The sequence below is a fragment of the Glycine max genome, chromosome 17 (assembly GCF_000004515.6).
Source record: "Glycine max cultivar Williams 82 chromosome 17, Glycine_max_v4.0, whole genome shotgun sequence".
In the NCBI taxonomy this organism is placed as follows: domain Eukaryota; kingdom Viridiplantae; phylum Streptophyta; class Magnoliopsida; order Fabales; family Fabaceae; genus Glycine; species Glycine max.
The window spans coordinates 10,082,945-10,108,287 of NC_038253.2; the positions used below are offsets into that span (position 1 = coordinate 10,082,945).

Consider the following 25,343-nt stretch of genomic DNA (forward strand, 5'->3'; position numbering starts at 1 on the left):
ATGTGTGATGTTTCACCCTTCTTGGACCTTCTTATTTTCAGGACATATTCAATTTATCAATATTGGTTCTCTTAGCCTGTCTTGTGCAGATATGGCTAACTGTTCATTGATGTGGACAAAAGAAAACGGAATTAAGGTGCTAATTGATATACTTAATTACAAGTGTGTTATCTAGAATAGACTGATTAGGAGGATCACATAGTTTCACAATCATTTGAAGTCATGTGCTATGGTTATTATATCAAACACGTTTAACTCCATTTGGCTGATTTAAGTAATCCTAATTATATGCTGTGATGAAGGTGTTTCTGCTTCATCAATCAATCATGTGCTGGCATGACTTGTGGTGGTTTAGATGTCAAAAACGTTCCATAATTACATGCAATATTTTTGTTTTGGTAGTGGATAGACACGTACCCTGTTTCTTTCTTTTCATCAATTTCAATTACATTTATTTTATTTTGCCATTTCTTTTCATATTGTTTTTTTTTTTATTCCAGGCATGATACGCAACAAGGATTACCATATCTCTCCCTTTGCAAACTTTGATGAATTATTATAGTAAAAAATGTTATGATAAACGAGTCACATAAGATTCAACATGAACAGAAACATGATTCGGTTTAATATTTTTATATTTACAGTTACAGATGAAAAGAAACTAAATCACTATGATTCTATGAACAATATTTTCATATAACTTTAAAAAATACGTAAGCAAACATTCTTTTACCACTATCATTATTTTTATAATTTCATGGGTAGAGTTGCAGATCCTTTTTTAATAATGCAACATTTTATAAACACACTTGCAACCGATAAGCAATTCAAAGTTGTATAGACACAGTTACAAACCTTCTGTTATTACAATTCCTTTCTCTTTTACTGTCGTACGCCAAACAATTATTTTAATATAAGTTTGTATAACTGATAACAATTTGTTTGACAAGCAACCACAGCAACAATCTTATTGTTAAGGGTCTATTTGATTTAGAAAAAAAAATAAAAAAATAAAGTTTTGAATTAAAATAAAGTGTAAGAGATCTTAGTGTTAAGGGTCTATTTGGTTTATCTATCATTTAATACTATATTACATTAAGAAAAATAATAATTTCCCAATTTATTAAATGATTTGTAATTTTTTGGCATTTCATTTATTTCTATTATCTATTACTTTGATATTTAGTACTAATATCTATTTTTTATTGCTTTATTATTTATATTATTTAAAAAAATTAGTTGCTTTAGAATTCTAATATATAATTGTAGATTTTTTTTTCAATTATACTCTTATATAGTGGAGTAATTAATACTATTTCTCTGTGAAGTTGTACTGAAAAGGAAAATTATCCCATCCAAGAGCTGCATAATAAAAAATATCATTTATAGAAATTTATAAAAACAAAAATGGGGATATTTTAATCTAAAATTTATATATAAGTTAAATATTTTTAATCCATGAGTACAAATTTTAAGCACCCAAAAATTAGAAATGGGGGAGTATATTAATATTAATATAACATAAAAAAAAGAAGGTATACAGACACTCTTTTACCTCTATCATTGTTTTTATCATTTTATAGATTGAGTTGCCTATCCTTTTTTAATGCAACATTTTATAAACGAAGTTTATATATATATAAAAGAATTTTATAAACAAAGTTGCAAGTTGCAACTCTTAAACAATTCAATGCTGAATAGACACGGTAACAAACCTTTTGTTATTACAATTTGTTTCTCTTTTATTGTCGTAAGCCAAACTTTTATTATAATTCTAACAATTTGTTGGACAAACAACCACACCAACACTCTTGTTCTTAAATATATATTTTATTGGAAAAAAGTAGTAGTACTTATTGGAAAAAATAATAATAGAAAAGTGTTAGAATGTCTTATTTCTTTATTGAAAAAAAAATATTAATTACACTTTTTCAGTGTGATAAATTATTTCTTTCTCGATAAAAAAATTTATCAATTTTATATTATTGTAAATTTGAAGCAATCCTAAAACTTAAGAGTCAATGTTAATAAAATTTACCAAAATATGAAATATTTGTTCCACTTAATATATATATACATTATAATATTGTTGTTTTTCTCTTTTTTGATAAGTACTATAATTGAGAAAATACTCAAAATAAGTGACAATTTTTCTCTTGGTTTTGTATTTTGAATTTATCTTCTCCAATTATTCAAATTTGAATTTGAACGCGGCTTCAAATAAAAAAAAAATGAGAAAATAGTAATTAGTATAATTTTAAAACTTTAAAATGATACAAAAAAAATATAATAATATTAAAAAAATACATATAGATAAAAAAAATATTGAATATGTAAGAGTTTAACTAGAAAGTCTAGTTCAATTACTTAAACAATGTGCAATATCGTGACGACCATAAGGCCAATGAAGCTTTTGTCTTGGGCCTCAAGGGTTTTATTTTTTTTACATTTTTAATATTTTTTTAATTAAATTATTAAGTGGTAAATTTTATTAAAATATGATCTATTATTTGTAATTATTTTTATTAATAAGATTACATAATCTTAAGTTATGAATTTTAATTTTATTTTAAAAAGATAAAGAAAATTATTTTATATATATTTTAGTTTCAACCTCTCCTTTACCTAAAAAATCTATTAAAATTATTACAAAATTTAAATTTAATGAGTAAGTATATGGTTGATATATAAAAAAAAAGATATTTTGGTGTTACAAAATCATACATTTAACTAAAATTTTGTTTCATTTTGATATTTTGTATACATAGATTAATTTAGATCTTTAATTGAGAGTGAATTTGAAATTTAAATAATATTTGAAATATGAAATCACAATTTATTTATTTTTTTTAAATAACATATTAAACTAAAATTTGAAATAAATTTGATTTTAGTTATCATGATCTCTAGACACAGCTCAGAGAATGTGAGTGTAAACTATAAAAAATGTGATTATTGTACATAAAAAAATTAAAAACTAGAAAAACTAACAATAATTTTCTACAAATCTGAGTGGAAGCCAATAAATTCCAACGTTGATGGAAATCCCGTATGTAACAAACAATCTTCGACTAGCATAGTTATTTCGTAGTTCATACCTAGCGTTTTTCTAACGTTGACAATGACAACCTTTTGATAAGTGAAGATTTGGGTTTTTTTTATGGACGTTATACAATGGCGAGGTGAGGGGTGAGCCCACAAACTATCTCGATAAATCAATTGAGCTTCTTTTGGATAAAAAATAAAGGGTGTTGCTAGGTGCACTAATGCTGGTGCACCCAGCACTTAATGTAAAATGACGAAAATATCTTTGATTCGTAAGTCTTTTACGGAACAATACGGATCAACATGATCCGTAAGCTTTTTATGGATCAACTTGATCCGTAAGACTTTTACGGATCATGTTGATCCGTATTGTTTCGTAAAAGGCTTACGGATCAACTTGATCCTTACGATTTACGGATCACCCTCATACACACTCATCACTGTGAAAAAAGCGCATGGACAATTTTGGTATTTTAATTAAATGCTGGGTGCACCAGCAATAATGCTAGGTGCACCTAGCAACACTCAAAAATAAATGGGTGTTACTGTTGGCCCAATGCAAATTGCTCTTGGTCCATGCCAAGGAGCTGTGTTTTTTTTTCCCAAAAAATATCCTCCACGTCCAATCATAATTCTGTTATATAACTGCATACAAAATTTACAAGGTAAATGTATTTTTGTTGTAACGCACGACTATAAACAAATTACACAATAAAAATATATTTTTGTTCTAGATCTTGATACAAATTATATTAATGAAAACATATATTATATTTTTTTAACAATAATCAAATTAATTGTTACATAAATTATCTTTTTTATTTAAATTTAAATTAATGATGACATAAATTACTCTTTTTTTTTCAATCAAAATAATATCATGAACTAATTTTCTTACCATTAATAAAGATAATTCTTATAATAATTCATTTCATTACCTTTATAAATGATAGCTTGTATCCAATTAATTTAATTTTAATTAAAAAATATATTCAGTACTATTAAAATGGTAAATTATATCACAAATAATTTAATTACTTTAAAAAATGTCATTTACATTTATAAATAATAAAAACCCATAAAAAAATACAACAAAAATATGATATTGTTATATTTTTTAAAACAATACAACTATGATTTCATTGTGTGTCTTGATGAATATCACAATTGAATGGTGTTTTCATTGTGTATTTATTTTTTGTTTTAAAAATGCAAAACAAAAATAGGATCCCCTTGTATATCTCAAAGAAGACCACATTAGAATTGTGTTTCTATTGTATATTTAACAAGGGGTGAGGAGAAGAAAGACACAAGTAAAAGGAAGGGGAAAGGAGTCAAGGAGGGGTGAGTGTTTGAATAGAAGGGTAAAATAATATTTTTTTAAGGATTTTATAGATTTGTAGGAGCCCAGAGTCTTTATGGTTGAGGCCAATAATAACACCCAAAACCAATTGAGCATCCTTTGGATAAAAAATCAATTGGGTTTCTTTTTAAAAATTCCATTACAAAGAAAAAAAAAATGAAATTTTAGCATGATTGTTGCTTATCGAGTGTGTCTTTATATGTGTGTGTCATATGATATTAAACTTAATTATTCATGTTTGATTATACAGTTCAAATTTTATTATTTTACTTTAATATAAGATAGTTTCTTCTCATATGATATATATATATATATATATATATATATATATATATATATATATATATATATATATATATATATATATATATATATATATATATATATATATATGTGTATGAAGTGGACTAATAGGTATTCAAAAATATATTTTATCAATATATTTTATCATAAACTCTATTAGATAGATGTTTTTCCTTCGTAGTGTGGCAGAGTGGTTTTGTATCATTGAAATAGAAGAATTTTTTTAGGCTTAGATTCCTTTTTGATCCTCGTAATTTAACTTTCTTTTTACTCTTTCTTCTTGCAAAAAAAAAAATATCTGTAGTATTTATAGATTATGCTTGTGTTATTTTTTTTGTCCTTATAACATTTTAAATAGCATATTTTTCATTATTCAAAGTGTTGTTTTTGACATTAATCTTTCGATTCATTAGGAAAAGTAATTAATTTAGGATTTGATCAAAAGATAAATAAATTTCTATTTAAAGTATTTTAAATAAAAAAATAATTTTGTAAGAATGAAAAAAAAACACTAAATTATAACCACTAAAAAATATTTAATCCTTATTTGGATGCATCTTTTCCATATTAGCAATTTTTTTAGGATACACCCAAGATATGTTTCTCCACGAATAAGGATTCCATAACATGGATTACTAGAAAAGGAAAAAAAAAAACTGATAATATCTCAATAGACATTAACCCAAAAGTTGGAACGTTGAATCGTATCCATCAACTATGAACAACCACGGTCATATAGTAAAATTGTTGCAAAGGTTCTAATTAATTGTCCTAGACACTAAGAAACGTGTTATTTTCGAGTTGTTGTTGTTATAAAGGATTAAATTATTTTCCTTTGAGAAGTATTGTTTTGGATGGAGGCGCACTCACTTAGAGTGTAGTTGGAAACACGTATAAACTATGTAAAAATTTGACTTTTCAAGACAAAAAATCAAAAGCGTGAGATTTTTTTTTCTTTTAAACGCCTGTTGCGTTGAGTCACCGAGTGCAACTCGTACACAAACACACGCTTAATTAAAAGCCTAACACAAAATAGTGATTCTCAACCAAAAAAGAAAGACCTGGATCCTCTCCATCCACTTTTCTCAAGTTCTTGTCCAACCCTTCTATCCCTCTACTTTTTTTTTTTTTTTCTTTCTTTCCATCTTCTCTCTTCAGTTCTTCATTCTTTCTCTATCTTTCCCTGGGTTTATTTTTTTCCTGCATTAGCATACCGCGAGAGATAATTTTCTTTTTAATGTAACTTTCATCTTCTTATTTTCTTAAATATGTGTTTTTAGTCCTTTCATTTTTCAATTGAGACATTTGATATTTTACTTTTAAAAAAATTTAGTTTTTCATTTTTTAATTAAGACATTTCTTTTCTAACTTTTAAAATTTTTCAATTTTAATTTTTATGGTCAATTTCAAATATTAATTTATGTATTTTGTAAATATTGATCGATAATTATTGATTTATTATATACATGATTTTTTTTTAAATTATTTAATTGTTAATAAGTTTAATTTATTTAAATTTTTTTAAAAAAATCAGTCAACAAGTTTAAAATTCATCAAGGGAATTAAAATCATAGATTTTAAAAATGAAGGATGAAGTGTCTCAATTAAACAATATGAGAATTAAAATTATAATTTTTTTAAAAATAAGAAAAAGTATCTCAATTAAAAAATAAGAGAATAAAATCATAAATTTTAAAAATTAAGAGGATAAAAATTGAATTTTAACTTCTTTTTTTAATTTTAACCGCGAGACAATCTGCTTTCCAACAAAGAAGGGAGGATAGCGATAGTTATAAAGGCAGAATCGTATATGATATATAGATATACATTAAAATAAATAAAAATTTTGTGATTGGTCGAACATTAAAAAAGATCATCATTTTTTTTTAAAAAAAGCTCATCATATATACTAGTATTCATTTAAATTATAATAAATAAGAAGTAAATAAATAACTCTGGTCCCGTTTGTTGCAAGGGCTTAAACACCAGGGTGTACAAATTTATTATGCAACGTCTTTTTTTATATGTGATGATGTGATGGTATAGTGTAGTAAAATTGATTAAAGATGTGTTTGGTAGCTAGAAAGAAAGAAAAAATGATAAGAAAAATAGTGGATAAAAATATGGAATAGAAAAAATAAAATTAATGAAAATAAGTAATTAAAAATATAGATATTTGATTTCAGTTTTTTTTTTATCGATTCATCAAATGGATAGTTGATTGTGTTCCCTCAAAATCTAAAATAACCAATTATATAGTTGTTACAACTAAATTAGTAAATTACAAAACACTCTAGTGTTGTACTTGATCACATAAAACTACATGCATATGAGTATTGGTAGGTGTGAACACGGAACTGTTCACAGGATGTCTGTATAGTGTCTACTCTTTTTTATTTTCATAATAAAAACTTGAATTTAAATATTTTCAACTCCCTTCTTTCCTGAAATTTATTACATATCTTTTTTTTTATCCCATTATTTATTATATCTTTTTTTAATCTTTTCATCTAGTTTTTATACTCATTTTGCATTCCATCAGAGAGAGCCTCATCAAATGAATCTGTCCACAAAATTTAACTTAAATTGGTTCCCATGTTTTGATATTTAATTCAATGCAAACTTTATTCATTAATGAAATCAAAATTTAAATAACGTTAACGTTACCCTATTTTTAAACATATGTGTATACATATATACTGGTAAGTACACAAGGATTCATAATGATTCATTTGTCATTGGTGTTAGAGGTGTACATATATACATTGCAGATCAATGCATTAAATCTAAAATATGAGGGCCAGGGAAAATTGCTTTTGCTTCTGTTCTGTGCACCCATGTCATGGAAATAATGGCACAAACTGCAGTCTGTGTTATGTGGGGCTGTCTGTGGTCACAAATAACCTGCACAGAGTCTTTTCCAAGTTGTAATTTGTAGAGTGTGCCTATCCAATTGAAGATTTCTTCTTATTCACCCAATTCTTTTTTCTACACTACTGTGTCTATACTCTATAGTGTATAGCACTCTATAGTGTATAGCATGTTCAACGAAGCTCCCATCATAATAATATAACCATGCAGTAAATGGAAATGGCAGTGTATGTTTCTTGATATAGTCCTGCCTTAATTTGCACCCTCTCTCACTACGACTACGACAACTCTTCAAGCGTGAAACTGGATTAATATGTAATTCCAGATCTTATCCACAAACCCTCATTTTCCCTAAAATCCAACTAATTAAATATCTCCAATGAGTTTTTTTTTTTAAACTATGTTATTGTAGTGAAAATATTCACAAACTTTGTCTGAAGTATGCACTTTTATTTTAAGGGTTAAATCAATTAAAAAATATTAATTTGCTAAAATGGGAGCCGGTCTGCAAAATGAGAATTATGTTGTTCCTCCATCTTAAAAAAAATAATATTAATTAAAAAATATCTTGACAACTAAATTAAAAAATCAGTCTTAAATGAGGAATACTACTTAGTACGAGGTCACACGAATTTATATATAACCAATCCGACTATTGCATGACCATTCAAATAAGAAACAAAATAAATTTTGTGGATAAATTTTCGATCTTAAACTCATCTTTCTTTTACCAAAAGTATGTATCAAAGATTTCCAAAAATTTATTCAACTGACCAAGTTAAATTTATTGTATTCTAAACTCATCTTTACTAAACAAGTAGTTATCCTACTTAAATGTAAGGTGAATTATTGGTTTAATCCTTATGTAGTTACAAAATCTCTGCATTTTAGTTTTTATACTTAAAAATAATTTATTTTAGTCCTTACATGCATATATTTCCTTTATCCTGAAATAAATGTTATTATATGTTGTTTTATATAAATTAAGAAAAATTATTAAATAAATAAAAAAGAATAATAATTTTATAAAACTAACCTTATTAAATAAATGAAAATGTCTAGTATTAGTATTAGATTCAAAAACTAAAGTGATATTTTATTAGAAATATTGATGAAAAAGAATAATAAATATTATATTAAAAAGTTAAATATGATATTTATTTTGAGATAATTTTTTTTCTAAATATAATATTTATTCTAGGACGGAGAAAATATTGTTTTAATCCTTTTAGTCTTTATACATATTATTTTTAATTTCTATCATCTAAATCATAAGGATAAAAAAGATTTAAAATAATATATATAAAGACTAAGATGAGAGTAACTATTAAGTATAAGACAAAATATAAAATTTCTACAGCTACAAAGAATAAATGTAATAATAGACATAGGCTTAAGACAAAATTGCCATCTTTATATATCCCAGTCTTTGAGGTTTTAGAAACAAGTCTCTCTTAATATTACAACATCCATCATATTACAATACCCTAATCTTCGAAGATAGGCGCGCTCTGGTTTTATTTTATTTCTTATATATATATATATATATATATATATATATATATATATATATATATATATATATATATATATATATATATATATTGTTTTAAATATATATATACACCGACACTAGTCTTTTTTTTTTTTTGTCGATACCATGTTTATGAATATAAAAAATTATTTATTGATTGAAATCAACTCCTAAATAAATCTTAATATCTTAAAGGATTAATCATTAACTCTTTGTAAGAGATACTAAGTTGACTTCAAAAAAAAATCTTTGGTACTGCTTTAAAATGTCATTTTTTGTACTGTACATTATAATTAAATTTTAAATAAAATGCTTGTTAAATAAATAGTTTAACTGTCAATAACAAATAGTACTGAAATTACAGGTAACTATATAAGGTTTTTAATTCTGAAACTCAAGAATGTGTTTGAATTCCTCTCTATGGCTTAACAATTATGACTGAACAAATTATTAAGAAATTCAGTCTGAGTTGCAGGGTATAAAGTTGATTATTCATGGTAAGAAAATCAGATTGTCCTTATGCTAATCAGTAATCACAGTTTTAGTTAGAGATATCGTGAAGAGAAGTAATAAATTACGGATAGCAACGGGGCGTGATGAATTAGCTAGTCACGGATATAAAAAAATATGTCTCGTTGTGTCTTGTACCTGCATTCAGAGATGGATATAGAGGGGACAGGTAGGAATCAGAGTTACTATTTTTTAGAGTTTTTCATATATATACGTATATATTTTTAAATTAATTAATATAAAATTCATTTTTTATATTTTATTATAATAATGGTTCAGATTAATTTGTGTAAAATTGTATAAAATTTGTTGTATTTATTGTTTTTTCTAATGTTTAAAGTGATAAACAGTATAAAATTGCATATATCTAGTTGTGCGTTTGTTATTATCATTTAATAGAAAAATTAGTTTTAAGTTTTTGTGTAAAACTAGTAATTTTTTTAAAAAATATTATTTATTAAAAGTTAAAAATTTAAACAATTATAAAGAGAAAAAAAATCAACCTCCGTCACTCACTGCCTGCATGGATGTTAATTGTTCAGATTTTAAATGGCTTTGATCGATATTTATAAGCAAATTTGCTGAAGTTTATAATTGTTTTTTTTTATTGAATGTTTACAAGTATTTATAAAAATCTATTAAATTAATTTTTTAAAATATAAAAATATAGCAACTTTTAAAATAATTTATATAATATATTTAACATAATTCACACACAACAGAATCCTTAAAATTTAAATAAAAAATAATGTTATGTATCCTTCAAATACATTCAAATTGAAAATTAATGATAAAATTTACAGTTAATAGAAAAAGTTTAGTTCAAAGTATAGATTTAGTACACTTATAAATCTCATATATTAAATTACGTTCAATACAAACCAAAACTATTTTTAATAATATTATTATGTGTAATATATATATATATATATATATATATATATATATATATATATATATCATGTATAAGCCTTATATATAAGTATGTATATATATAACATAATAATGAGTGAATTTGTTTAGATTTATTTGTTAAAATAAGCGCTTATTTTAATAAAATAATATTTTTTTAACGTGTTTGTTTAATCTGTTCTTGCTTAGAAAATAAATTTTTATTTATTTTAAGAAACAAATGATATATGCTTCTTTAAAAATCACTTATATAAAAAATGTTTATTTTAAAGTAACTTTAGATATACATAAATAGATTGACTTATTATGCTTAATAGATTTTTTAAAAAGTCAAAAGCTTAACCTTTTTAAATGAGCTACTGACCTAAAGGTCAAGCCTTATGTAGGTAAGGGTGAAGGCCCTTTATCTTGCCTAGACTATTTCCACCTTTAACAATATTTGATTTCAAGTGTTTGAAGTTTTCTCATTTATAGAAATCTAGGCGCAGTTATGGTAATACTCCTTTGAAGTTTATTGTATTTTTTGGGTATAGTTATAATTATAAAAAAATGTTTTATTTTTAAAAAATAGTTATAACTGTTAATATTTTTAAAATTACTCAAAGTAATTCATTATAATGATTAAAATTTGAATTTTTAGGTTTTTCTCTTAAAAAATTTAGGCAAACACATTAATTTTTTTTTTAAAAAAAATTGAACAAAAGTGATTTTATTTAAAAATAACTGAAATATATAGAACTAAAATAAGTAGTTTGTTCTTTTAAAATAAATTAGAATACTCAACCCTGGAAATACATGTAATAATTAATTAACATTAACTCAATTGATATTAAAGCTAATATGCCTTAAATGATTAATATTACGTACATAGAAAAATAAGTAAACTATTTAACATAAGAAACAATAAAAAAATGATCAGCTACATTTAATTTTGATTAATATGTAGTATTTCAATTTAAATCGTAAAATAATTGAATGATAAAAAAAATCATTTAAATCATTCAATAATGATTTTTCCGTACTATCATAAAATTCGTTTCATGGACATGGCATTGCATGCATTTTTTATTTTATATTTTATAATGGCATGGCTTGCATTTTATTCTCTTTTCTTCATGTGCCCGTATATTTTTGTCGATAATCGACGACCTCCATAGTTTTCGGTGAATTCTTCTTCTGTATAGGCACCTTTTTTTTTGTACAAATAATAATAAGATTCCTCCTCAAAGTGAAAATGGAAAGAACCACATTTACAACAGCCTTTTCTCCTTCTTCAACTGAAATTAACAGAACTGTGCCAAACCTGTTCAAATTACAAAACACCCTCATCACATTGCACTGCCACAGCACCTGCCTCTGCCATAAAGGGAACAAAACAACCTTCTGAACCCCCCAAAAGTTCTCTCTTTTATCTCTCTCTGTTAACTCGTCAGAACCTCACACTTGACACTTGTTCACTCCTCAGTCCTCGCTATGCTGCTCTTCCTAACACCCCCTCGCATTTATTGCTTTTTACTACTTTGCCACTTTTGCCTTCTACTTCTCTGTCTCCCCTTTTTTTCTCTTTCTCTTCTTCTATGCTCATCAATCAACCCCATTCATTATTGTTTCAACAACCCATTTTCAAGGGATTTCTCTTTTGTCACTTTCCAAGATTCTGCTTGTTCTCATTTGCTCAGGTTCCTTTTTTATTTTATTTATTTTTTCTTCTTTTTTGGTGTTCACAGCTTTGTCGTTTCGCACGCATTGCATTGTTTGTGTCCATCATCATTCATCAATGTATAATTTTATTTTTATTTCATATGTTAAATATTGTAATTTGAACTGAAGATTCTCTCCTTCTTTCCGTGTCCTTTTTTCTTTCTAATACTGACGGAATGGAAACGGTACATTTTGCTGTTGAGATAAGAACCAACCTTAATGCCTTAATGGGGTTGCTTTTGGTTCTTGTCTGATGAAAGGTACTTCATTTCTTTTCCTATTCTTCTCTCTGTTCAATTTATGATTATGATGATGTTCATTTCTCGCTAGAACAGTGCTGCAAAGTTCTCAGTGAGAAATAAGTTAGCTTTTTTTCGCCATTTAATCACAATTAGTACTATTTAATTTGTTAAACTTTGCTTTTGGTTTTGAGGCCCTCAGAGATTTTGTGCTTATCTTATGGAATAATGTGGTTTAATACTTTGTTGGGTTGTTGTTTTTTTCATTTCATCTTTTTGTGTGCCAACTGTGCTCTTTGATGATTTTTTTATGGCTTTTATTTCTCTTCTAGGTTGGTTTGCACTGTTTCATGTTGGTTCTTGTTATGCAAGAGTGAGGCAGTGATGGATGGTAGGAGGCATTCTGTTGATATTCCTATTTCCAAAACTCTTATGGCACTGAGGAGAGTGAGGTCATTGAGGGATCCATCAACTAATGGTGTTAGCAGACTCTCTCCTTTGATTGATGATGGAGATTGGGAAGATGGTTCTAGTAATGGTGTTTCTCTGAGTTTGAGGTTCCTGAATGGTTCTCATGCATGTGATTCTAATGGTAATGGTCTTTTAAGATCAAGTAGTTTAGATTTTAAGGGACAAAGGGAGCAGGACACTGCTGAGTTTGAATTAGACATGTGGAACTCTAAGATGAACCATTGTGGGATCTCATGTCAGGAAGGGCAACAAGATGATGGACTAGTTTACTCTAATCCTAAGCAGCAATGTATTTCTGGAGACAAATCTTCAAATGAAAGCTGTTGTAGCAACCATGAAGGTAGAGGATTGGATTTGGTTTCCATCATGCCTTCTTCTAATCATTTGAAGGATGGAGAGTCCTGCTATTTGTCAACTGCAACAAGAGTAGAACACTCAAAGTCGGCAAGAAAATCCCTACGCAAGAATCAAGTGAAACCATCGGAAGTGATTGGTGATATTGCAAGCCATGTAGGAAGCCAACAATGCCTTTCTGTTTTTGATGCACCCTCAGCTCGTAGTGCCTCGGAACATATCACTCAGGATGAGGACGTTTTGGATAATTACCATGGATGTGGATTAAGGAGTTGTTGGTCAAAGTCACCAAGGTTTAGAGAATCAAATCATTATTCTGAAATAGAAGGCCTTCCCTTGATATTGCAACACGTAAGTGAGACGGATCTCAATGGACATAGAAACATGAGACACATTGGTGGTGAAATTAGTCCAACTTTGGAAACTCCTAGAAGTTTATCCATGAAATTCAGGCCAAAATCTTTCAGTGATTTGGTTGGGCATAATGTGATAGGAAAGTCTCTTTTGGGTGCTATCTCTACAGGAAGGATATCATCATTTTATCTCTTCCATGGACCACGTGGCACTGGCAAAACCTCTGCGTCTAGGATATTTGCCGCTGCACTGAATTGCCTCTCCCCTCTGGAGCAAAAGCCATGTGGTCTGTGTAGAGAATGTGTTTTGTTCTTTTTGGGAAGAAGTAAACATGTTAAGGAAATTGATTCTTTGAGAATCAACCGTGCAGACAAGGTTAAGTCCCTTGTTAAGAATGCATGCATTCCTCGAGTTTCCTCGTGTTTTAAGGTGTTCATTGTTGATGAGTGCCAGTTATTGCATGCAGAAACATGGGCGTGTCTTTTGAATAGCCTAGAGAATGTTTCTCCACATGTGGTTTTTGTGATGATCACTCCTGATTTGGATAAGCTTCCTCCGAGTGCACTTTCCCGGGCTCAGAGGTATCACTTTGCAAAGATTAAAGATGTTGACATTGCAATAAGATTGGAAAAGATTTGTGTTGAAGAAGGTCTTGAATCTGAACAAGTTGCTTTGGACTTCATTGCTGCTAGATCCTGTGGTTCTCTTAGGGATGCTGAAACTATGCTTGATCAACTGAGTTTGCTTGGTAAAAAAATTACCATTTCCTTAGTCCACGAGCTTGTAAGTGTTGTGCTTTGTTCTGTGCGTGTATGTCCTCCAAATTGTCTTCGTTTTTTTCTTTTATGAGCATTATGTTTTGCCCTTTGTTATTCTGCAGACTGGGGTCATTTCTGATGATGAATTGCTTGATTTGCTGGACTTGGCTTTATCTACTGACACTTCAAATACAGTTATAAGAGCCCGGGAACTTGTTAGGACAAGGATAGATCCTTTACAACTTATATCACAGTTGGCAAATCTTATTATGGACATTCTTGCAGGGAAATTTGAACTTGGTGATTCGGAAATCAGAAGATTTTGTAATAGATACACCTGTAAGTGTTTTAAAATATATTATATCCTTTTTAGCTTTGAGCATATTAGCCCTTTTTGTGTTTGCAGCCCATACTTGTGTCTGCTTTTATCTTATTTGTGTTGTCTGAACTTTGTTATTCTCTCTATCATAGCGGAAGCAGACCTGCAGAAACTAAGTCGTGCATTAAGAATACTGTCTGAAACAGAGAAGCAGTTGAGAATTTCCAAGAATCAAACAACATGGTTCACTGCAGCTCTTCTACAGCTGAGCTCCGTAGAATATTCATCTGCGGATACAAATGATACTAAGTTGTGTGCACGATCTGCGTCCAATAGAGGTGGTGGGATTGAATCCTTTTTTTCTCCACTTGTTATGCTTTTTTTTATTCTTCCTTAGCGTGTCTGTGGGATGGAGCTGGCAGAATTGGAGTGTTTTTTTTATCAGGTTGAACCATTCTAAGCTTGTCAATTAATGGATACAGATGGTGATATCTGCAGTACATCTCCTAAAGGGGACAGCTTGGAGCATCTTGCTACAACAGGTCAATGTGATGACAAGTCAGATACATTAGGATTAGGAGTACGGGAGGATCACAGAAGAACATTGGATTCTATATGGTATAAAGCTACTGAGATGTGTCAATCTAACAGGCTCAAAACTTTTCTCAGGAAACAGGGGAAGTTGTCTTCAGTTTGTATTAGTCAAGGTACATATTGTACTTTATTTACACTGTTTTTTTTGTACAGAGGCTAAATTTGCTATTCATCAAAATTACTGGCATCAATATCATGTACTATAATCTTGTCCTACGGTTATGGTCAATTCTTTTTGTGCTTGTTTTTACCAACAAAAATGCTTACAACATATCCTTTGACACTTTCTTTTTAATACTCTTTATTATTGGGTGAAATCTGATGTAGGTCCCACTACTAGAGAGTGGGCATAAGTTGTTTAGGGTCTGTTTGGATAAACAATTTAATTAAGGTCTTATTGAATAAGTATTTATTAGACAAGTATGTTTTTATAATCAAAGGGGAAAATAGGGTTAAATTGTTTTTATATAAGCTAGAGGTTGTTATTATAAGCTATCCTGAAGAGCTTATTGAGATAAGCTCAAAACAATGGACCTATCATAAGCTATTCTCACAGCCTCTCCTAAATGCATAGACAAGTGCTTATGTCATTAATCTAAATAAGTTGTACGTAAGCTCTTCCAAACAGGGAGTGGGAGCTAGATGGAATTTTTCACCATAATAATGTTGAAAAGAGGGTATCAAAAAAATGTGTTGCGAATAATTTTTTTAAAATGTTTTTGCTTAGAAATTTTCATATTATTATTGTTTAAATGGATTTCTTTTGAAGGAGCTGCAGGTACTCTAAGTGGGGGTATGGAAGTTGTTTACAGCATCAAAGATGGTTTTACAGCAATAATATTTATGATAGCATGAGTATAATGTGATATTAAAGTCTTCTTTTTATTATCACGATCTGTCATTTTTATATTCTTTGACCTAGTATTTTATGTGAATTACATATTGCACTATGTACCAAGTATTCTTTGACATAGTAGTATGTATGAAATGGTTTTACATATTCTTTGACCTAATATTTTGTCTTCATTAGTTCTACCCTTGTGTTTTTAGAGAAGAAAAAATTACATTTTTAATTTATGAAATGTATTTTCCCAAGTACAGTGAGTACTATGTACCAAGTAATTGAATGAAAAATACTCCAATTTTCAGGCCGTGCAGTTGCCGAGTTGGAGTTCCACCACCGTGACTATGTAAGTAGGGCTGAGAAGTCTTGGAGGCTGATTGCAAGTTCTCTGCAGTTCATATTGGGTTGTAACCTTGAGCTCAGAATCAATTGTGTACCTTCTTGTACTTCGGATTCTATCTATGCTAAATTGAAGAGGACATCTTTCAGTTTCTTCGGTTGTTCTCGGAGAATTCGTTGGAAATCTATATCATCTAATGAACAAGGAAGTGAATCAGACTATGCTGATTACACCTCTCAAAGGCCCATGATGAAGACTCAAACTCTAACTTGTTCCTCTAATCGTGAACCTCGGGTGCCATCATTTGAGTCCTACAATGGAATGCAGGTCGTGACAACTTTGAGAAGTAGTGAAGGAAATTTGCTAAGCTCAGGGAAAATGTTTTTGAATAGGCCAGATCAAGAGACTCCAAGAATTTCTTGTTCAGGAGTTGATTCTCTCAAGGAAGAGGGATGCAACTATGAGCTTCTAGCTCCATCAACCCTTGATTTAGATAATCAGTCTGACTGCTTTCCCCGAACTCGCTGGCTTCATAAAAAGTTCTCTTCTTCATATGCATCACAAGAGAAGAATTTTGTTTTATCTATCCCCAAGTTCAAATGTTCTGAGGCTTATGGATATGATCTGGAACCCCGTGTCTTTTCCCACAGCTCTAACAACTGCATCAATGCCATTGAGGAAAAGTAGGAGGTTTTGCATCTTGATCATTATCTTTGTTTATGACTTTATATCATGCATCTTTTTGTCAGCGCGTAGTGTATGTTAATTAAATAGAGCCAGAGTCCAGAGACACTGTTTGTTTTGTTAAAATTTTTGACACTGCGGTTATATTCCTAGGATAATTGGATGAAATCAACTGAAATCTACAATGCAGTTATTCCGGAACTTCCTGCACATCTTTTGCAGGGAGTTAGAATAATTTGCTGCTAGGGAGGATGGTGGCCTGCTGTACATTGTGGTCAATCATCCTCGCAGTGTACACATGATCATGTAAAGTAAAACTGCGGTTTACTATAAATTTATAATCATTTTTTGACATTTATTCAACTATCTAATTTGGAATTATTGCCTTAATATCTTGAGGTTAAGTCTTCTTACGCTCGATTTAAACTTTTAGCTTCTTTCAAATACTTATTAACAACATGGCTTTCTATGTAGTTGCTAGCTCAAACAGAAACTGAGGAAGGAAAGCATATAAAGAACTGTAAGTATAATTGTTTCCTTTTGAAGCTTGTGGTTCGCTTTGGCTGCCAAGCGAAAACTACTATAGTGCATAATGCTGGTTGTTTGTTTTATGTGATCTCTTGTTTGGTATCTGACATGTTTTTTAACCACTGTCTGCTAACGAAATGATATTGATAACTTATTTATTGAATTTGATGTATTGTCATGGATGCTGGAAAATTTTTTTGGCTGAGCTTTTCTAAATTTTTCTTAAAAATCTATACTGCTTTTGTGCAGCCAAATCCTATGTATGTGGTTCAAAAGAAAAGTTTAATGGTTATGTATTGAGAATGTAAAACAATTTTATCATTCAATCATAAATCATGGTTTATATAATTTTTAAGGTAGTTAGTTATTATAAAAGTTAACAAATTTTATTGGAAGAAATTATAATGTTGTGACAATGCGTTTTCTTGTGTCAGGTATTGGATGTCGGAGACCTAAGTAACAAAAGTCGCATGTTGAATGGTGCATGCTTCCCAACACCACAGGCCAGTAGCTCAAGACGAATGGAACATGATGCATTGGTTGAGCATTGTTGGTATGAGTTACATACTACAGCACAATTTTGCGAGTGCATATATTAAATATTTTGCAAAATCAAATCAAACATTTTAGATTTTTCTTGGGATGCTTATTCAAGCTAATTCAACGTAGATAGCCGAGTTTCTGATTCAGCAGAACTGCAGAACCTTTATGTGTTTCTTGCGATTTCACAAACATGCACAATTGCACATGCACCCCAAAGTTCCTATTACAGAAAAAAAAAATGTAAATACAAGAAAAAAGGCCTTATTTGCATCTCCGGTTACATCAATTTAAAAAAAGTTTAATAATATTAATAACTAATATTTATCGATAAAAAAATATTGCATTATTGAAGTCCAAGAAATTTGGTTTGGTCGAACCCTAATCAAAATAAGGAGAGATATCCCAAAGCATTGAAAATATAAAAAGAAAAGAGACGGGAAAGAAAATATTTTAACCCGCTAACGACAAAAAAAGTAATACACTGATGATTCCCAGTTCTCATTCACAGAGTGTCCGTTCAGAAGTGGAAAAAAAATGAAAATAGAGTAATTTGAGATGAAAGTTTTGAATTAAAATAGAGTATAAAAGTCTGAGTTCATGTGATTTTATTTTATTGTTCATTCTTTATATTTTCACAATCTTCCTTTTCAAATGAACCTGGCCTGAGTTTGATTGAAGCTCATTTTCCCTTTTTGCCGACAACTTATGATTTCTGACAGATATTATTGTTAGTAAGAGAATTTCCCTCTGATCATGATGCTTGTAATAGTTATTCGTTACACCGCTTAGATAAGTCTCTGTTCTTGAAAGTGGAGGAGGTTGATAAAGAAAAAGAAAAGGACAGTGATTGTTGGTGATCTAGCTCAGTTTACCTCCATTATTCATTATTTAAAATTGATTTAAAAACAAATTTCATTACTTTAGTTACAAGAAGTTTTCTTTTTAGTTCCTAGCAAATTTTTTCTGTTAATCTTTACACATACCATTTTTAAGTATTTGAATCCGTACACATATAATTTTAGTCTCTGTAGTGAGAATTAAAAGAGATTAAAAATGTTATGAATTGAGACTAAAAAGAATTATTTTTAGGTATAGAGACTAAGCGTTAATTTGGTTGAGGGCAAATATGAGTGGGAGGAGAGAAGAGGAGGAAAGAGAGGTTGGTATAGTGATTTGGTTGAGTTAATCAGCGACGAATTTATTCATTTTTTTAAAAAAGGTGGGACACATGTGTACAAAATCCTCTCAAAATTGAACAGAAACAAGCAGAATTTTACACGGTTCACATGCATGACCGTTTTGCCCTTAGGAAAAGTGCATTCAGCACTACTTGCCTTCTTCTTCTCTCCCTTGGGAAGTACAAATCAGTAATTTTATTTATAACTAACAATTTTAATTTAAATATTTCTCTTCTATTTATATTTTATTTCTCTTCAATCAAATGCATTCATTTTCACTCTATTTCTCACTTATTTCTTTTCTTTGATTTTTTTTATATATTTTCTTTTTTTTCTTCACAACCAAGCACTATCTAAGAGAATATTTTTTTTAATTATACATTTAAAAATTAAGTATCTTACTGAATCAACTAATGAAATTTGACCAATTTTGATAAACTCTCTGAATCTTCAAAGTTTGAGACTCATGTGGCTTTACTCATCGACTTGCTATACCGCCCATTGTATTTTATTTTAGACGTTCGTGCTTTGCAGCCTTTGTTGCCTATGCTTGGCAAATAGGCTCACAAAACTACAAGAAGATACATTGAAATAAAGTATAAGAATAATGGAATAGGTATCCGATATAATTTAAGTTCTATAGCTCATAAAGTGTAGATATTTTACTTGTACTCTAGCTACGAGGACTTAAATATATTTGTGGGGCCTATGTTAAAGAAAATAGCAAAAATTACATTAAGTGCTTTTTTTTGTTTTTAAAATCGTTATGATTTGGATTTTGGACCATTTATTTAGAAGAACAAGACAACTTTTCCTAATATTCTATATTACTAAGTTCCAAAATGATGTGGGATGAGAATTTACAAAGGCTGGTGTTTTAATTTATTTTTTAAGTTTAATTTTTATTATTATTATTAAAAGATTCAATTAAGTACTTTAATTTTTAAATTTTTTTAAGTAGATCCTTTCATTTTTAGAAGTTTCAATTAAGTTCCTTATTTTTTAAAATGAGTTCAATTTAGTCTTATTTAAAACCAAATTTGAACTTATTTTTAAAGAAAAATTGGAAAAAATGGGAAAAAATTAGACCAAATTGAACTTATTTTAAAAAATAAAGAAACTAACTTGGAAATTCTAAAAATAAAAGAACCTGATCCAGATATTTTTAAAAATTAGAGGACTTAATTGAACTTTTTAATAATAAGATGATCAAATTGAATTTTAAAAAAAAAACTAGATTACCAAAATAATAATTAAGCCATTTTCAAATAACTACTCCTGAATATAGTAATGAGAGAAATTTTTTTATTAGTAAGAACTTAAAAAGGAGAAAGTTACTTGACATTACTATTTATGTTGATGGATTAGTTTGTTTAAACTTATTTTTTAAAATAAAATAAGTAGTTTTTTTTTTATTTTCTGATGTATTTGTTTAGAGTACTTTTATTTAAAATAAGTAAAATTTTGTATTTATTGAAAAAATAAATCTTATTTGCTTATTAAAAAACACTTTTATTTTTCTAATTTTGAAACGAACTAGCCAATTTTTATTTTTTTTAGACCATATCTAGGTTTAACAGAGGCTATCAAGGCTACCTATCCCAACCTAACGGAAGCTCTCAATCCTTTGTATATAGGCTTCCTCCACTTTAGAAATTTAGAAGCTTTTGGGCATCTGACATTTGGTTGCCGTGTTGATCCTGATACAACAACAACCAACTTATGATGGTGGAGGTGGTACAATGTTTGATAATAAGGTTTCTATTCTTTGTCTTACAAAAGGCTTTTTCTGCAGCACCTAGTAGGCTAATGACAAACAATGTCAGTACAATTTCATTGATTATCTAGGTTTGACAGCCTTGATTACCTTATCCTTACTCCCTAGTCCATGTTGCAATGCCCATTATAATCTTATAGGTTTTGTTCTTTCTAAGTGTGTGGATATTTAAGGATGTGAACATTTTTTTTCTCCAAAGAGAAGTTATTATTCTTCCTACTTAATTATCAACCATAGTATATTATTACAAAAAAAAAATTTAAAGAAGATTATTTAACACTTTTTATGACGGTTTTTAATCATCTTTAAATTTATTGTTGTGGAAAGTGACGGTTTTTAAAGTGTCTCAAAATTTTGATTTTTACATCAGTTTTTTTAGAAATTATCTTAGAATCTTTGACTTTTTATTTAAAAAATGTTAAACAAATATCAAGATTTAAAGACTATTTTCAGAAAATTGTTTTAAAATATACCATTAATTTCTAAGACGATTTTCTAGAAACCGATATTTTTTTTAATGGGATTAGTTTTGATTTTGATTGTTTGTGTTCATATTTTTTGTTGTAATCCAAATATGCATTGCTAGATCATTAAAAAAAATAATTATCACAACTTGCTAAGGCTAACTTCTTTACTGATGCATGTACACATAAGTACATTTTATTTTATTTTATGTAAAAAAACTATTTTGTTTCAATTATCAATAAAAAAAAATGTAGTCTAAAAGTAAAGAACTTGCAAAAGAAAATACTTTTTTATTCCAAAAGCAAGCGTAAATATTTTAAAGTAGGGCAAAACTCAAAATCACAACTTTTTGAGGAGATGTTAGAAAAAAGATAACCATTAACAAGTAAAAAGTAGCATTGTAAAAACCAAGAAATTTATTGTATTAAAACCAAAAGCTTTATGGATACAAATCACTCTTAGTTATTCCTCGAAGCAGTTGTTGTAAAGTCTATACAATATCTCCATCCACAACTTTAGTATCTTTCAAAACCATAACCCACTTTCGTTGTAAGTTCATTATTATTTTTTGAAAAAATGTCAAGATAAAAGCAGGTGAGGAAGGCCATTGATCAAAATCCATCACAATAAAATACATAATTAAAGAAAATAAATAGCAAAGTACAAGCAAGATTCTTCCAGTGACACATGGAAGCATGGATTTAAAGTAACAGTAACAACATGAAATCAAAAGGTAAAAACTCAGTTTAGTCAATAGGAAAAAGATTCTATTTAGAATGAGAATGAAGCACAATAGAAGCAAAAAGAAAAAAAAATCTAGGAAGATTAAAGTGAGTGAGTACCCACGTCGGTGATGGATTGGAGGACGTTGTTGTTGACGATGATGATTCTAGCGCCTTCTTGGTTGCAATGCTAAAGTGCGTAGAAGGCAAGGTTACATAGACACAAGGCCTCAATGTCACCGTATATGCCTACCACAGTGCACTCCTTGTGCGCCTTCTTGTCGCCCCACATGCCTTCTTCGACGTGTGACAAGATGGCAGAGATGATGTCAGAAATCGGGTTTTTGGAGAAAAACGAGGAGAGGGTGTTTGGCAGTGGCGCGAGGGGGAGGTGGTAGGGTTTTCAGGAAAAATGGGTTTGGAAAGGAATAAAGGAGGGTTTGGAGAGGGAAGATGAGGCTTTCTTCTCTTAGTGACGGTTTCCAAGCTCAACGATAAGTTTCAAAAACTGATGTTGAGTGACAAAGTTTCCACATCGAATTTTCTATAAACCTATGTTGAACATGTGTTTTCATGACAGTTTTTAAAAAATCATCTTAAAAAAATTTGTTTTAATTACAAAAGTATCACTAATATTTTTTTATGAAGGTTTTCCTACAACCAACATTATAAAAAGTCTTATTTCTAGTAGTGAGAGTTTCCCTTCCTCCCCTTGCATAGTATTTTCTTTGAGTCATGAAATAAAATGAACTAGCTAGAACTTCAAGACTTAAAATATCAATAATGTCTCAAGGTTAATGCACGACTTTACAAAGTTAGAGGAATAAAAGGTTTTGTTAGGCAAACAGGCTAAGTAACTTAGTTTGAAAATTTTAAATTTTAGACTTAAACCAAATGAAATAGTTCGAATTTACTTGGTTCAACTATATCATTAATATTATCGGATTAGTGATGAGGCGATGAAAGTCCTTTGCTAGTTGTAATGTATTTTTCATAGAAATCAAGTAAGATGTCTTTTATATAAAAAAGATTGTTTAGCCTTTTATTCTCCAAGTCTTTCTTTTACTAAAAAAAAAATGTACTAGATCTTATCCACATTTCATTTTTGGTAAGGATGAAAAACGTTTATGTTTATATCTCTTTTTATACTTAAGATTTATTTGACTAAGGTTATGTTTGATAAAATTAGTTAGAAGTTGAAAAATTATTTTATTAAATCATAAATATCTGGTATAATTATTTGTTGAAATAGTTGGAAAATATAATTACATAAATGAATATAAAATTTTACCTTAAATAAAAAATATTAAAAAGGAAAACTAATAAATGTCTAAGGATAAAAAATGAATAAATATAGAAAGCTAAAAGTTTATTTTTTTTTAAAAAATATTATTTCAAGTAAAAAATGTCAAAAACTATTAAAAAAAATTATGTATCAAATAATTAAACAAATTTTTTGGCTAATAAAAAAATTATAAACTAAGTGACATATCCTTCCAAACATACTCAAAGAATTGTAAAGGAATTCATTGAAAGATATATTTATAGAAACTTATATATTTTAATAGATACCTTTTTATACAAGTAAAACTTTAATATTATATATTTAAAATAATAGAGTAAATTATATAAATCATCCCTGAAATTTTATGAAATATTTTTAGAAATTCTTCTTGTTTTTTAACCATGATAATAATCTTTCTTAATTGTTTATAAAATATTATATTAATTTCTCTTAATTATTTAAAAAAATTACTTTGGTCTTCACTGCAAATGAGGTTACTTAAAAAGTATTTTTTTTTGGGTAATTTCATAAAACTTTAGGAACGATTTATATAATTTACTTTTAAAAAAATACAATTATCTAGTAATCATATCATATTAAATGATATATTTTTTTTACAAACATGTCCCATCATATTACTTTTATATACTTTCTCTAAAATACTGTAAGTTATGATATTTCATGTGTACACACTTTAACAACTAGGTTCCTTACAAAAACGCACGAATAAATTTATGCGTACACTACTGCAGCACGATTCTTTCTGAAAACAAAAAATGCATAACATTAGAATGGATGTTCTCGGACCAAAGTGTGATGGTCCAAAGTAGGCCACAAGATTGATTAGGGTTAGTAAAAAGAGTATAACAACAACACTCACTCGTGAAGAAGAGCACATAACTAAAGGTCCGTTTTGTTTTATTTTAATTTAAAACTTTGGTCCTAATTCATTTAACGTTAGCATTAGCCTATGGCGCCAATGCCACGTGTAAACAGAAGGGAACAACACTAGTTGAATAGAATCGGCCCAAACCCAAAAACCTTGCCCAGTGGTGACGTGTACAGGTAACCGTAGCCTCCCTATATAAGGGTTCTCTTTTGGGAGCCGGTCTTTTTCGTTCTCATCCATTTCTCTCTTCTCTTCTCGCGTCTCACTCTCCACCGATACAGTTTCGGACTCTCTCTCTCTCCGATTACCGCACAACACCGTATCGCCGTTCAGGGTTTCTTCGCTCCTCTTTGGATCTTCCTCCCTTCGCGTCGTTCGCTTTGATTCGTTAATTTTTTTTCTTGCTTCTCCTGTCTTGGCTCGAGATCCGGGCCAAGCACAGAAGAATCCGATTCTGATTTGCATTTCGTACTCACTGGTTCGTATTCTTCACTTTTCTCTCTTTCTCTTTTGCGTTTTCTATTTTCATTTTCAGTTTCCTTATTTTTTTCCATTTGATTTGGCTATGTGATTTATTAGCATGCGGTTATATTTTGTGTTGAAATTAAAACGAGGAGTTGTGTTTGGTGCTCATAGAGTTAAGTGACGCCTGGCGAAGACGGAAATGCTTGAAGCTTTTAGATGTGTTTATATACATATATATATATATATATATATATATATATATATATATATATATATATATATATATATATATATA

The 25,343-nt window shown here is 28.9% G+C and overlaps 1 protein-coding gene and 1 pseudogene across 1 annotated transcript in view; both read left to right on the forward strand.

Annotated features, from left to right (window-relative positions):
* Positions 1-11,665: 11,665 nt before the first annotated feature.
* On the forward strand, positions 11,666-17,343 carry LOC100808544 (protein STICHEL-like 2; annotated as a pseudogene).
* Positions 17,344-24,800: 7,457 nt separating this feature from the next.
* The window catches only part of LOC100809081 (MA3 DOMAIN-CONTAINING TRANSLATION REGULATORY FACTOR 1), a 4,861-nt gene continuing 4,318 nt past the window's right edge, over positions 24,801-25,343 (forward strand). Inside the window, exon 1 of the mRNA XM_041011172.1 lies at positions 24,801-25,061. The gene's annotated coding sequence lies outside the window, so the exon portion shown is untranslated. The remainder of the gene's footprint in view (positions 25,062-25,343) is intronic.